The following is a 14460-nucleotide window of genomic DNA, read 5'->3' on the forward strand; positions in this document are numbered from 1 at the left end:
CTGTATATAAGTAAAAATGCTGAAAACATTATTAAAAAAAAAAAAAACCTTTGTGTCCCTGAATACATATTATGTTCCTTTGTTATGTTAATGCAGTAATAAAGAAACGCCTCACACCTATTGGTAGTGAAATGAATGCAGCCAGTTAGTAACATGATAATCTGCAAATGATTGATGCTGACGTTTCTGCTGGTTTATGGTAAGGGGCAATTTTACCTTATTGGATGCATAATAGCAGCGCAGGGGCCTCATTCTACTCCGGCCAGGGCGTCTCTGTGCCTAGTTTGTATGTGTTCCCAGCATTCGTGTGAGTTATTTCCTCTCATACTGGTAACTTATTTGACATTAAATTAATTGGTCCTGACTTCTGGATGTACCATCTATGCCTAATGGGAAATTAGAGTGTAAGCTCCGCTGGAGCAGAAACGTATGTGCCTGAATAATGTTCTCTGATTATACAGCTCTACAGAATATGTTGGCGCTGTGTGAAAAAGAAATAACATAGTAACCGGATATTCTAGACCGACCATCGATTGTTTGAAGCAGAAGCCATAGTTACATACATTCTGGTCTTACACGGTCCAGACAGTAATCTGAGTGAGGCCTTAATTACCACTGGTTGTGGGGTCAGCATCCCAGTGAGTTATCGCAATAAACGGAACCGAGCTGAATCTCAGGAAAGAACTTAAGGTGCCCATCCACGTGCCGATAATACTGAGCGATTGCACGATTACGTCATCGTAATCATGCAATCGCTCAGTTATCAACTGCACATTGGGCATTTAAATGTCTAAAACGACCAGCAAGGCGTGCGCCCGCTGGTCATTTCTGACATCTATCATCGCCCGAACATGACGGTCAACCTGACGACCAGGGCTGGATTAAGGTTTGTGGGGGCCCCTGGGCAACGAACTTGTGGGGGCCCATATATACCACCGTTTCTCGTCACCCTAGGATTTTTTTTTCTTTCTATTCACCTTAATGCCCCTCTTGCAATGCCCACTGTAGAAGTGCCCCTTATTCAATGTCCCCAGTAATTGTCCCCCTTATACAGTGCTCCTTATGCAGTGCCCCCTGTAGTAGTCCCCCCTATGCAGTGCCCCTTATGCAGTGCCCCCAGTATTGGTCTTCCCTATGCAGTGCCCCTTATATAATGCCCACAGTAGTGGTCCCACTATACAGTGCCCCCTGTATTTGTCCCCCCTATGCATTGCCCTCATTAGTAGTACCCCCCTATACAGTGCCCCCAGTAGTAATCCCCCCTATGCAGTGTCCTTTATATAGTGCCCTCAGTAGTAGTTCCCCCCTATGCATTGCCCTCAGTAGTAGTTCCCCCCTATGCATTGCCCTCAGTAGTAGTACCCCCCTATACAGTGCCCCCAGTAGTAATCCCCCTATGCAGTGTCCTTTATATAGTGCCCCCAGTAGTATTCCCCCAAAAGCATTGCCCCCAGTAGTAGTCCCCCCTATGCAGTGTCCTTTATATAGTGCCCCCAGTAGTATTCCCCCAAAAGCATTGCCCCCAGTAGTAGTCCCCCCATGCTCTGCCCCCAGTAGTCGTCCCCCTATACAGTGCCCAAGTAGTAGTCCCCCATGCTCTACCCCAGTAGAAGTCCCCACCTATACAGTGCCCCAGTAGTAGCCCCCCCCATGCATTTCCCCCAGTAGCAAACCCCCCCGTATACAGTGCCCCATGAAATGGCCCCCCTATACAGTGACCCTTGTAGCTGCCCCCCTATACAGGGACGCCTGTAATGCTCCCCCAACCCCCTATGCAGTGACAGTGCCCCACACACACACACGAAAAAAAAAAGCTTACCTGAATCCCCGCTCCTTACGAGAGTCCCGGCTCTTCTGTTGCACAGTTGGGAGAGACGTCAGCGTCATGATCACCAGCTGCGGGGGGGAGCCGGCTCCCTTCTGTTGTACAGCAGCCAATGAGAGTCTGTCTGACTATGTCACTATGTAGTCTACACTACACTAGCGGAGGGGACGCTAGCGGAGGGAGCAGACAGCGCAACGCTGCTAGTGGGGGCCCCTCCGTGTGTGGGGGCCCAGGGACGACCGCCCCTGTCGCCCCCCCTTAATCCGGCCCTGCTGACGATGATTGATGGTCTACCGGGGATGATTGATGTGCATACACTGAACGTCTGAACGTTCAGTGTATGCACTTCTCCCCTAGGGAGGCAACGGCATTATTACGATGTCGTAATCGTGCCGTCACCCCCGCATCTACAAGTGGATGGGCATCTTTACTGCAAAGACAGATAAGCAGCGAAGGGATAGATACAAAGTGACAACAGATTCAGGGGCATGGCACCATATCTGCACCTTCAGGGCCGTAACTAGGGATGTGTGAGTGGTGCCTACGCCCAGGGCACAGGGGAGTGTCAGCGTCGCTGCTCCATGACACCTGCATTTGGTTTGCAGAGAGCCTGACATGGCACAATGCAGCCTGTAGAGGCGGCAGGAATGTCCCCTAACCCTACAGCTTGTAATGTCCCCCGGAGTGTCTATAGGATGCGCCAGGTACTCCTCTGCTTGCTGGTCCCGTGACCTGGGCTGCACTGTAACTACTGTTGGGTGAATTGACTCAATTGATTCTGAAATTACATTTGTTAAAAAATTAATACAATTTCTGAATAAATAATTCACATCGGAGAATCAGACGTATCATAGTGCATGGAGAGTAATGCATCAACACACATGACTAGTCTATGGCCTTATACACTGAGCATCCAGCCCCTCACACACTGAGTGATAAACGCTAAACAAGGCTTGTCTGGCATTTATTTCTACTGCCCTTTTAAAACTGAGCCAAAGGCGCTGATGATCGTTGGCTTTGACAAACTGCTCGTTAGTAAATCTACCCCTAATTCATCTTGGTTCGTTCTAGAGCAGTGGTTCTCATACTCCGTCCTCAGGATCCCTAACAGGTCATGTTTTCCAGACCACCTCGCTGGTGCACAGGTGTACTCAGGGCCGGTTCTAGACTTTGTGGAGCTCAGGGCGAAAGTTCCCAGTTGCGCCCCCCCTCCCCCCCAAAAAAGAAAGAACAAACTTTTTTTTAGATAACATAACATTACGCCACACATAGTAATGGCCTTTATAAAACATTATGCCACATGCAGTAATGCCCTTTATAACACACAATGCCACACGCGTAATGCCCTTAATAACACACGATGCCACACTCAGTAATGCCCTTTTATAACACACGATGCCACACGCAGTAATGCCCTGTATAACACATTATGCCACACGCAGTAATGCCCTTTATAACACACGATGCCACACGCAGTAATGCCCTTAATAACACATTATACCACATGCAGTAATGCCCATTATAACATATTATGCCACACGCAGTAATGCCCTTTATAACACATTATGCCACACGCAGTAATGCCCTTTATAACACATTATACCACACGCAGTAATGCCCTTTATAACACATTATGTCACACGCAGTAATGCCCTTTATAACACACGATGCCACACGCAGTAATGCCCTGTACAACACATTATACCACACGCAGTAATGCCCTTTATAACACATTATGCCACACGCAGTAATGCCCTTTATAACACATTATGCGACACACAGTAATGCCCTGTATAACACATTATGCTATGTGCAGTAATAACCTGTATAATACATTGTGCCACACACAGTAATTACCTTTATAATACATTATCCCCAATTCAAATTACACCACACAGTAGTCCCTTATGTTATGACACAAAGTGGTGCCCCTTTTACATAATGCCAAAATTAGTGTACCTTATACACAAGGCCCACAGTAGTAGTGCCCCTAATACAATGCCCAGTAGTAAAGCTCCACAGTAGTAATTCCCCAATTAGTAATGCCCCCTATAATAGTGCCCACAGTAGTAATGCCCCCTATAGTAGTGCCCACAGTAGTAATGTCCTTTATTGTAGTTCCCTCAGTAGTAATGCCCCCCATTACTAATGCCCCCATTAGTAATGCTCCCCAGTAGTACTGCCCCCATTAGTAATGCTCCCCAATAGTACTGCCCCCATTAGTAATGCTCCCCAGTAGTACTGGCCCCCTATAGTAGTGCCCACTGTAGTAATGTCCCCAGAAATAATGCCCACTGTAGTTGTGCCCACTAGTAGTAATGCCCCCTATAGTTGTCCCCCAGTAGTACTGCCCCCATTAGTAATGCTCCCCAGTAGTACTGCCCCCATTAGTAATGCTCCCCAGTAGTAATGCCCCCATTAGTAATGCCTCCATTAGTAATGCTCCCCAGTAGTACTGCCCCCATTAGTAATGCTCCCCAGTAGTACTGGCCCCCTATAGTAGTGCCCACTGTAGTAATGTCCCCAGAAATAATGCCCCCTGTAGTTGTGCCCACTAGTAGTAATGCCCCCTATAGTTGTCCCCCAGTGCTGGTGCTTCCGACTGTAAAAAAAACAAAAAAAACACAATACTTACCTTTAGCCACGCTCCTGCTCCTGCTCCCGCTGCCTTCTGGTCAGACGGCGGCTCCTCGGATCTATGGGGAGACGTCATGACATCATGACATCCCTCCCATAGTACTCTCTCTCTGTCGGAAGCCGGAGCTCAGGAGTGAGCTCCAGCTTTCGGCTGCTGCTGCAGGGCGGGAGCTGGGTGCCTGCTGATAACAAATATCAGCGGGCGCCCGGCAAATGCAGCGTCCCGGCGGCGGCAGGGGGGGGATTGGACCGGCACATTTTTTTTTCCCTTCTGATTTTTTTTTCGGTGGGGGGGGACTCAGTGGCGCCCTCTAGGTGTCGGCACTCCAGGCGATGGCCCTGTTAGCCCGCACCCGCACCTAGACAGTAATTAAATAGACAATGTCTAGATAGACCCCAGATGTTAGACAGTCAATAGGTCGACAGGTACAAAAGGTCGACACACTAAAGGTGGACGTGTAAGAAGGTCGACAGGGTCAAAAGGTCGACATGAAAATGGTCGACACAGAATCTATCAAGTGTAGATTTATACAGGCAATCCATTGCCAACACTTCTCCAAACACACTGGTCACCACAATACCCAATTATGTTCTGTACTTGTCATTAATTCTGTTAGCTATATAGGTGCAGGAATACAGGCAGCCACTGAGATCTCCACAGTTGCTAAAATGCACCAACATACTGTATTTTATGTTATTATATATACAATATTTGACCAGGGACAAGGTGCATGAATCATCCTCCTTATCAGCATTGACAGGGTCACTCAGTCTCCACTGATGGGTGTGGTATAAGAGATAGACAGTAATTAGATAGACAATGTCTAGATAGACCCCAGATGATAGACAGTCAATAGGTCGATAGGTATAAAAAGGTCGACACACTAAAGGTGGACGTGTAAGGTCGACATGGTCAAAAGGTCGACATGAAAATGGTCGACACATGGTTTTTGTTTTTTAGCCCTAATCTGCACTTAACTCTAAGCCTAACCTTCCCCTTGGTGCCTAACCCTAACCCTCCTTTCTAGTGCCTAACCCTAACCCTCCCTTCTAGTGCCTAACCCTAACCCTCCCTTCTAGTGCCTAACCCTCCCTTCTAGTGCCGAACCGTAACCGTCTTGGTAAGTGCCTAACTGTAACCGTCTTGGTAAGTGCCTAACCCTAACCATCTTGGTAAGTGCCTAACCGTGGGGGTAAGTGCATAAACCTAAAAAATAAATAAAGTGTCAATAAATTTTTTGTGTCGACAATTTTCATGTCGACCTATAGTGTGTCGAACTTTTGTACCTGTCGACCTACTGACTGTCTAACATCTGGGGTCTATCTAGACATTGTCTAACTAATTACTGTCTATCTACAGTCTGGAACCCTCCACTGACATATTGTATAAGATAATTTATCCATTATGTTTATTGTGATTGCTTTCTGGTGGAAGCCTCTCAGTGTGGCCTCAGTGATGGTGGAAGGGCTTTCATGGGGTAGAGACAACACCAGCTAGATTGTACAGGTCTAACCTGGGCAATGCCAATCTACTGCACTTTAATGGCAGCTGAAGTGTTCCTAAACCTATATTACCCTATATTTAAAAAGCATTATATACAAACATAATTTAGCATGTCACTGGCCCTTTAAGGCATAAGTGGTGACATCAGAACCTGTAAGCAGTGTTATGTCATAAAGGGCATTGTCAGGTGACAGTTAAGAACCCTGCTGGCTGGCAATTCTGTACCACTGTGTGCCTGTAAGCCTACAGAGCAGCAGAGGTTTTTGTCAGTGAATTATTTACTATTTCCCAGAGAAATGAGAGAATTGGCCACGTATAGTCGTGGTTCTATACCATCAAGGAGCCCAGCTTGTAGCTCCACATTATTTTCATCCAGCCAGGACAGCTGCAGAACAAGTCCATATGCCACCATGAAGGGCACACATGGAGAGGAGAAACCTAGAAAGCCATATAGCCTAGGTGAGGACCTCTATGACTATACAGAGGAGGCAGCAAATAGAATCTACGCCAGGCTGCTACCTAACTCAGCCTCCAAACAGTCGTCTAACATGAGCCAGCAGGAACAGCGCTCTGCACAAATAGATGGCATCAAAGCACAGCCATCTAGAGACTCTGCTGGTGATGGCTGTAGTAGGGCAACACTGGGCAAACCACCAGCATGTCCACTGCTCATTACTAAATTGCCGTTATTGCCACTGATGAATCCAAGGAAAACATTTGGACCAGTGTATAATGCTTCAGATGTGAAACTCTCCCATCTCCCTCCATCGAGGAGCCCAGCATGTAGCTCTGCATCAACAAGTCCATTTTCATCCAGGCCGGACAGCTGTACAAGTCCATATGCCACCATGCAGGAGATACAGGTAGAGGGGAAACATGTCTCACCTAGAAAGCCATATAGCCTAGGTGAGGACTTCTATGGCTATAAAAAGAAGGCAGAAAATAGAATCTGCGCCAGGCTGTTACACAACTCAGCCTCCAAACAGCCATCTAACATGGGCCGGCAGGAACAGTGCCCTGCACAAAGACACGGCATCAAAGCACCACCATCTAGAGACTCTGCCGATGATGGCTGTAGCTGGGCAACCCTGGGCAAACTACCAGCGTCTCCACTGCTCGTTACTAAATTGCCGTTATTGCCATGGATGAACCTGAGCAAAATATCTGGACCAGCTCCTGCCTTAAATCCGAAACCCTCCCGTCTCCCTGCGCTGAAGCCATGAAGGACATCTGATGCTCCGGCTCCCAAACTGAAGACCAGAGGCGCCCTTAGGGGGAGAGGTTTCCTGTATCCCAGCACCTCCCACACACCTGAATTAGAGCTACTCTGTGGTTGAGGGAGTAGAAGTCCAATCAAGTCCTCCCGTATCCCACAGCTGACTCTCTTAAATACATCTGCTGTAGGTGCTTCCTCATCCTAACTGAAGACCACCTGTATCCCACGGCTGAAGCCTAGTTCCTGCCACCAAAGTGACTGCTTCCCGTGTCGCACAGCTGCAGCAATTATCTGTAGTTAGAGACAATTATAAATAAAATTCTGTTTGAATCTATTATTTATGTTGTGTCATAATCTGCTGGAATAGGGCAGCTGTGAGAGGTCTGGGGGCTTTTACCCAGGTTCCAAAGCAGGTTGACATCAACTCCAGGGAAGGTGCAGTAATATCTCTGTGAGGAGAACGTCTTTATTTTCTGGGCCTGTAATTTAGGAATGACTGGAAGGTTGGGTGGGTCTGTTATTTCCCTCCCCCTCTCTTTTATTCCAGTATTATTTTGTTATTGTACCTGTACTGTATAAACAAGCACCTGTGTCACTATTATTGTGCCCAATATTCATTATAGTCTTATGTAGAGTTGAACAAAAGTTATGTAAGAATTGCTCTTATGCTGCGGCCACTCCGACCATTTATCTTTGTCTGCATAGAAAGCACTGGCTCATGCAATAACAACCAATCAGACACTGGTGGGATTAAAGTAGCTGCTATAAATATATTTCCCATGGTCTTTTAGAGCATGATTTTATTGTTTCTGGTGCACTACAACCCCCAGACGTGGAGAGAGCTTAGCGCAGGTCTCCTGGGGTGAGTGGAAGCCGGGCTCTCCCACATCTGTAGCTATATCACATAGACTGGCAATTACCACTCGTGTTCGGGTGCATTCAATCAGACCTTAAACACATTTCCGTTCTCTTGAAAGTGTCTCAAACTCTATTTTAATGGTGTAGCTTGAAAACATATATTTGGTCATTGGCTCATCTTTGTTGAGGGGACCCTACATTTAGGAAACTTTGTAGTCTGCTTGACTTTGTGATCTGGCCCCACAGACATGTAATGTGTTTAGGACAGTGATCGCCAACCTTAATTGAGGTGTGAGCTACTTTAGAAAAATGAAACCTCCTGAAGAACTACTAAAATTGTATAAAAAAAAAATCTGGCTAATAACCGAACAATTGAAGGTCATTTAATGAAAATGAAAAAAAATGTTTCATAGAAAATAACAATGCATTTAATTATTACGGTGATATTGTTGTAGTTTGTAAATAAAATTTAATAACAGGCACATTTCAATGTTAATTACTGGCTCCTTGGAGGTACGTGCAGTAGAGAAGTAAAAGATATAGGCAGGACTGCTGTGTGATTTTCTGGCAGGGCCAGGTGGGAGTCAATCTCTCTGCCATAGCGTAGACGGTGCTGGTGGAACCATGTTATGCGATTGCTGTAGAGGCTGCGGCAATCACCGGACGTGCTTCCCTGTGGCTCCACCCATGGCATCGACACCACGGGGGAGCACACATCAGAGGTCACTTCCTCCTAGTTGACTCGGCAGTATTGCAGCTGGGGGAGCTACCAAAATGAAGACCGCGAGCTACCGGTTGGAGACCACTGGTTTAGGATACGTATTTAGAAGTTTAGAGATACTTTCCTGACATCACCACCACCACGTGCTGAGCCAGCTCTTCCTATTCTGTGACCAGGACCCAGATCGCATCGACACGGGTTACCCGTTCACACTGTATAGCGAGCCGGGTTGAACCCGTGTAAATACTGGCTGCTTTTGCATGTGGCCCACAAATGCTGGACAGCTTTATTGTTACACAACTCTCCCAAATCTAATAGTGCATACACACGGTCAGATGAACGATTTGAAAGATTTTACAAACGATTTTGAACGATTTCTGAGAGCATTCAAATTAATGGAATCGTCCAAATCTGACTGTAAACACATCAGATGTCAGATATCGCTATCTGACAAGCGGGAACGCGCATCGTTCATCTGACAAACATGTCAGATATGTCAGATTTTCCTTCAGATATGAACGATTTTTAAAATGGTTATTGTACAGATCTGAAGGAAAATCTGACCGTGTGTATGCACCATTACTCTCTCTGCACATGTTACACCTGCCCGACCTGCAGTGCAGCATGGTGTTACCAAGGTGCACAGTCACTGGCTCTATCTTACTCTATTCCTAACAGGCCCAGTGTTAATAGACAAAACAGGTTAAACTGAGTTGAATATGAGTGTGAAAGATCTACATGGGGCCCTTTATATAGGAAATATCCACATAGGGCCCCTTCAATTGGAAATAACTACATGGGCCCATTATCGACACCTATATAGGAAATATATACATGGGTGTATTATATAGCAAATATATACATGGGGCCCTATACATAGGAAATATCTGCATGGGGACGTATGACATAGGAAATATATGCATGGGGCCCTATGACATAGGAAATATCTGCATGGGGCCCTATGACATAGGAAATATCTGCATAGGGCCCTATACATAGGAAATATCTGCATGGGGACCTATGACATAGGAAATATCTGCATGGGGCCCTATACATAGGAAATATCTGCATGGGTGACCCTATATAGGAAATATCTGCATGGGGCCCTATACATAGGAAATATCTGCATGGGGCCCTATGACATAGGAAATATGTGCATGGGGCCCTATGACATAGGAAATATATGCATGGGGCCCTATGACATAGGAAATATATGCATGGGGCCCTATGACATAGGAAATATCTGCATGGGGCCCTATACATAGGACATATCTGCATGGGGCCCTATGACATAGGAAATATCTGCATGGGGCCCTATACATAGGAAATATCTGCATGGGTGACCCTATATAGGAAATATCTGCATGGGGCCCTATGACATAGGAAATATCTGCATGGGGGCCTATACATAGGAAATATCTACATTGGTGCCCCTTAACCACTTGCCTGGCGTAGTGGCATAAAATGTGTCAGATTGCCCACAGGCGGTTGCTGGAATGTCATTTTCCCGCAGCTGGCCGGCCCCGCACACCTGGTTGGCCCCTTGTCGTCCTCTGGTCACTGCCGTCAGCCTGTTCCTCCCCGGCCATCTAGATCTCCATTCTCGGGCAGGAAGCCAGGAAATAAATGGTAAAAAGGGAAAGTTAGATGTTTATTAATCCAAAAATCAGGCTTTCTGCAGCACAACAGTTATTGTTGAACTACATCTCCTAGCTTTGTGTTCTAGTCAGTTACTAGGAGATGCAACAGCAGTCAGGTAACTTCAGTCTCATATGCCAGTCATGTGCTAATTACCAAATACCCCCTGATGTGTATTACTCACGCTCACTCCACAGCATGTGACTGTGACTAGCTATAGAAATTGCCTCCATGTTTACCTCCATGCAATTTGAGTCACCCGTAATTTCTCTAAGTTGCGTATGCAGGCCCCAATGCTTGCGCTGTTCGCTAAAAGTCACTAGATCCATCACCCATAGCGATCGAGGCTTAACGTCCGAGTCTGAGTCAGGCCCTGAGTCCTCAAGGCACCCTGACGGTCCAGGTTTTAAGGATAACCATGCTTGAGTACAGGTGACTTAATTAACTATTCTCACACCTTCAACATTTACCTCACATATATTATCATATACAGTGCATCAGAAAAGTATTCACAGCTCTTCACTTTTTCCACATTTTGTTATGTTAAAGCCTTATTCCAAGATGGAATAATATGAGATATGGTAAGAACTTACCCTTGTTATCTCTATTTCTACGAAGTCCATAGGGTTCCACAGGATACCTTGGGGTATAGGTGTGACGACAGTCACAGGGCACCATAGAGTTAAGCTTTTCAGCCTCCCAGGATGCACTACGGTCCCCCTCCTATACCCCGCACCCGAGCCAAGGCACCTCAGTTAGTTATCAAGCCATAGGCCGGAGGAGGAGAAGGAAGAGAGAGAAAAAAGATCTGGACACATACAAGAATCACATTCTCACCAGAGGGAGATGGAAAACCGGTGACCAGAGCAAAGCCCATCTGCAGCACAGGTGCGACAGGGCGGGAGTCCTGTGGAACCCTATGGACTTCGTAGAAATAGAGATAACAAGGGTAAGTTCTTACCATATCTCATATTTTCTACTTCAGGGTCCATAGGGTATCCACAGGATACCTTGGGGATGTCCCAAAGCAGTATCCTTTAAGGGTGGGGACGCTCCTGTGCAGAAAGGAGAATCCGCCGCCCGAAGGAAGCATCCTGAGAGGCGAAGGTGTCAAACCTGTAATACCTCACGAAGGTATGGACAGAGGACCATGTAGCAGCCTTGCAGATCTGGACTGCAGAGGCACCACGTCGAGCTGCCCACGAAGGACCCACAGACCTAGTGGAATGAGCCTTCAGAGAAAGAGGAACCGGTAGGCCTTCATGAAGATAAGCTTCAGAAATAGCCATATGGATCCAGGCTGCCAAAGTTTGCTTTGAAGCAGGCCAACCCTTTTTACGGAAGCCATAGAGGACAAACAAAGCGTCCGATTTCCTAACCGAAGAAGTGCGGTCAACATAAGTCCTTAAGGCCCGCACAACATCCAAAGAGGCCTCACCCACGGAAAGACCCGGTGAGTTAAAGGCCGGAACAACGATTTCCTCGTTAACATGAAACTGGGAAACATCTTTGGGAAGAAACTCGGGCCGAGTGCGGAGCACTGCCCTGTTCCCATGAAAAACCAAGAAAGGGGGTCTACAAGAAAGAGCCCCTAACTCAGAAACACGTCTGGCCGAAGCAATAGCCAGAAGGAAAACAGTCTTAGCTGTTAGCCATTTAAGATCCACTGAGCCCAGTGGTTCAAACGGCGGTCCTTGGAGAGCCCTCAGGACCACAGCCAAATCCCAAGGCGCCACAGGTGGAACAAAGGGCGGCTGAATGCGGACAACACCTTGCATAAAGGTGCACACATCCGGGATTGTAGCAATCCTACGGTGAAACCAGACAGACAGGGCCGAAACCTGTACCTTCAAAGAAGCAAGGCGAAGCCCATGATCTAGTCCCGCTTGCAGGAAGGCGAGAATCCGAGACAGACAAAACTCCCGCGGTGCATAACCTCTCGGTCGACACCACTGGAAGAACGTATGCCACACGCGATGGTATATCCTCGCGGAAGACGGTTTCCGAGCTCGCAACATGGTGCGCACCACAGAGCTGGAAAACCCCCGGGACCTCAGCATGGCCGTCTCAACAGCCACGCCGTCAAAGACAGCCGAGTCAGGTCCGGGTGAAGACAAGGACCCTGAGACAGAAGGTCCGGTCGTAGCGGCAACCGCAGAGGACTGTCCACGGATAGACCCTGAAGGTCTGAGAACCAGTGCCGTCTGGGCCACGTGGGAGCTATCAACAGGAGCGTCCCTCCTTCCTGTTTGAATTTCCGGATTACCCGTGGAAGAAGGGAGACCGGAGGGAACAGGTATACGAACCGGAACGTCCACCGGACGGACAGAGCATCCACCAGAGACGCCCCTTCGTCTCTTGTGCGGGACTCGTACACCGGCAACTTGTTGTTGTGCCGGGACGCCATGAGGTCGAACTCTGGAAGACCCCACCTGTCCACCAGCAGTTGAAAAACGTCCGGGTGCAGGGACCATCCCCCGGATGAACGTCATGGCGACTTAGAAAGTCCGCCTCCCAATTTAGCACTCCTAGGATGAAGACCGCTGATATGGCCGGAAGATTGCGCTCCGCCCAAACCAGGATCCGAGAGACCTCTACGAGGTAGGGACACCCGGCGGCTGTGCAGACAACTGCGCACCCTTGACTGTAAAGCAGAGATCTTGTCCTCCGTCACGAAGATCCTTTGCTGTCCCGAGTCCAATAAGGATCCAAGATGCAGAATCCTCTGAGACGGGATTAGAGTGGACTTCTGCCAGTTGATTAGCCAGCCGTGCCGTTGCAGCAGTGCAATGGTCAGGTCCAAGTGGCGTAACAGGAGCTCTGGAGATCCTGCCACCAATAACAGGTCGTCCAAGTACGGCAACATGCGGACTCCCTGCAGCCGCAGAGAAGCCACCATGACCGCCATCACCTTGGTGAAAACACGTGGTGCTGTCGCCAGGCCAAAAGGTAACGCCCGAAACTGGAAGTGGTCGCTGCGGATTGCAAACCTGAGGAACTGTTGATGGCGCAAAAGAATAGGGACATGCAGGTAAGCGTCCTGTATGTCCAATGACACCATGTAGTCCCCAGGTTCCAGCGTCAGAATGATGGACCGTAGGGTCTCCATCCGAAACTTCGGTACCCGCAAAGACCTGTTGAGTGCTTTGAGGTTGAGAATCGGACGATACGACCCATTGGGTTTCTGTACCAAAAAAAGATTTGAATAGAAACCCTGGCCCCTCTGGGAGAATGGAACAGGCACTATAACTCCAGCCTGGAGCATAGTGTGCAATACCTTCCGCAGCTCCGTAGCCTTGTTCCGGTCTGATGGTAGACCCGTGGTGAAGAATCGAGCCGGGGATCTGTGCCGGAAGGAGAGGGCGTACCCGTGGGAGACCACCTCCAGAACCCAAGTGTCTGTCGTAGTGGCCGACCAACACTGGGCGAACTGCAACAGGCGGCCTCCCACCCTGGGATCCCCCACAGGGAGGCCCGGACCGTCAGGCCGCAGGCTTGTCATCTGGCTTGGGGGCCGGACGTCTGGTACTCCATGCCTGCTTCCGGGGCTTGACCGAATTCTTAGGTCCAGCCTGTCGAGGAAACGACTGGGGTTTGGGCCTGCCCTGGGCCCTAGATGACCGAAAGGACGATGGTCCAGAACCAGAAGGAGCAGCGGCCGACGGGAGACAAGCCGATTTGGCTGCCGCCAGCGTGGCCACAATCTTATCCAGATCCGGACCGAAGAGAACTTCTCCGGTAAACGGCAACGCCTCCAGACCCTTCTTGGAATCTGCGTCCGCCTTCCTGGATCGCAGCCACAAGGTGCGACGAGCAGCTACCGCTGCTGAAGAAATTCTAGACACCAGAGTACTAATGTCTAGAGCCGCCTCGTTGATGTAGGTGGCCGAATCACGGAGATTGCCAATCAAGTCCGCCTGTTCGGCCGGACAGTCGGAATCAAAAGAAGCCTCTAATGAATCCGCCCAGCGCTCCATCGCTCTGGCAACCCAGCAAATGGCCATAGCCGGCCGTGCTGCCCCCCCCGCAAGGGAATAAGCGGACTTCAGGCAGATCTCCAC

This window comes from Taudactylus pleione, unplaced genomic scaffold (genome assembly GCF_031769625.1).
Source record: "Taudactylus pleione unplaced genomic scaffold, aTauple2 ptg001183l, whole genome shotgun sequence".
Lineage (NCBI taxonomy): Eukaryota > Metazoa > Chordata > Amphibia > Anura > Myobatrachidae > Taudactylus > Taudactylus pleione.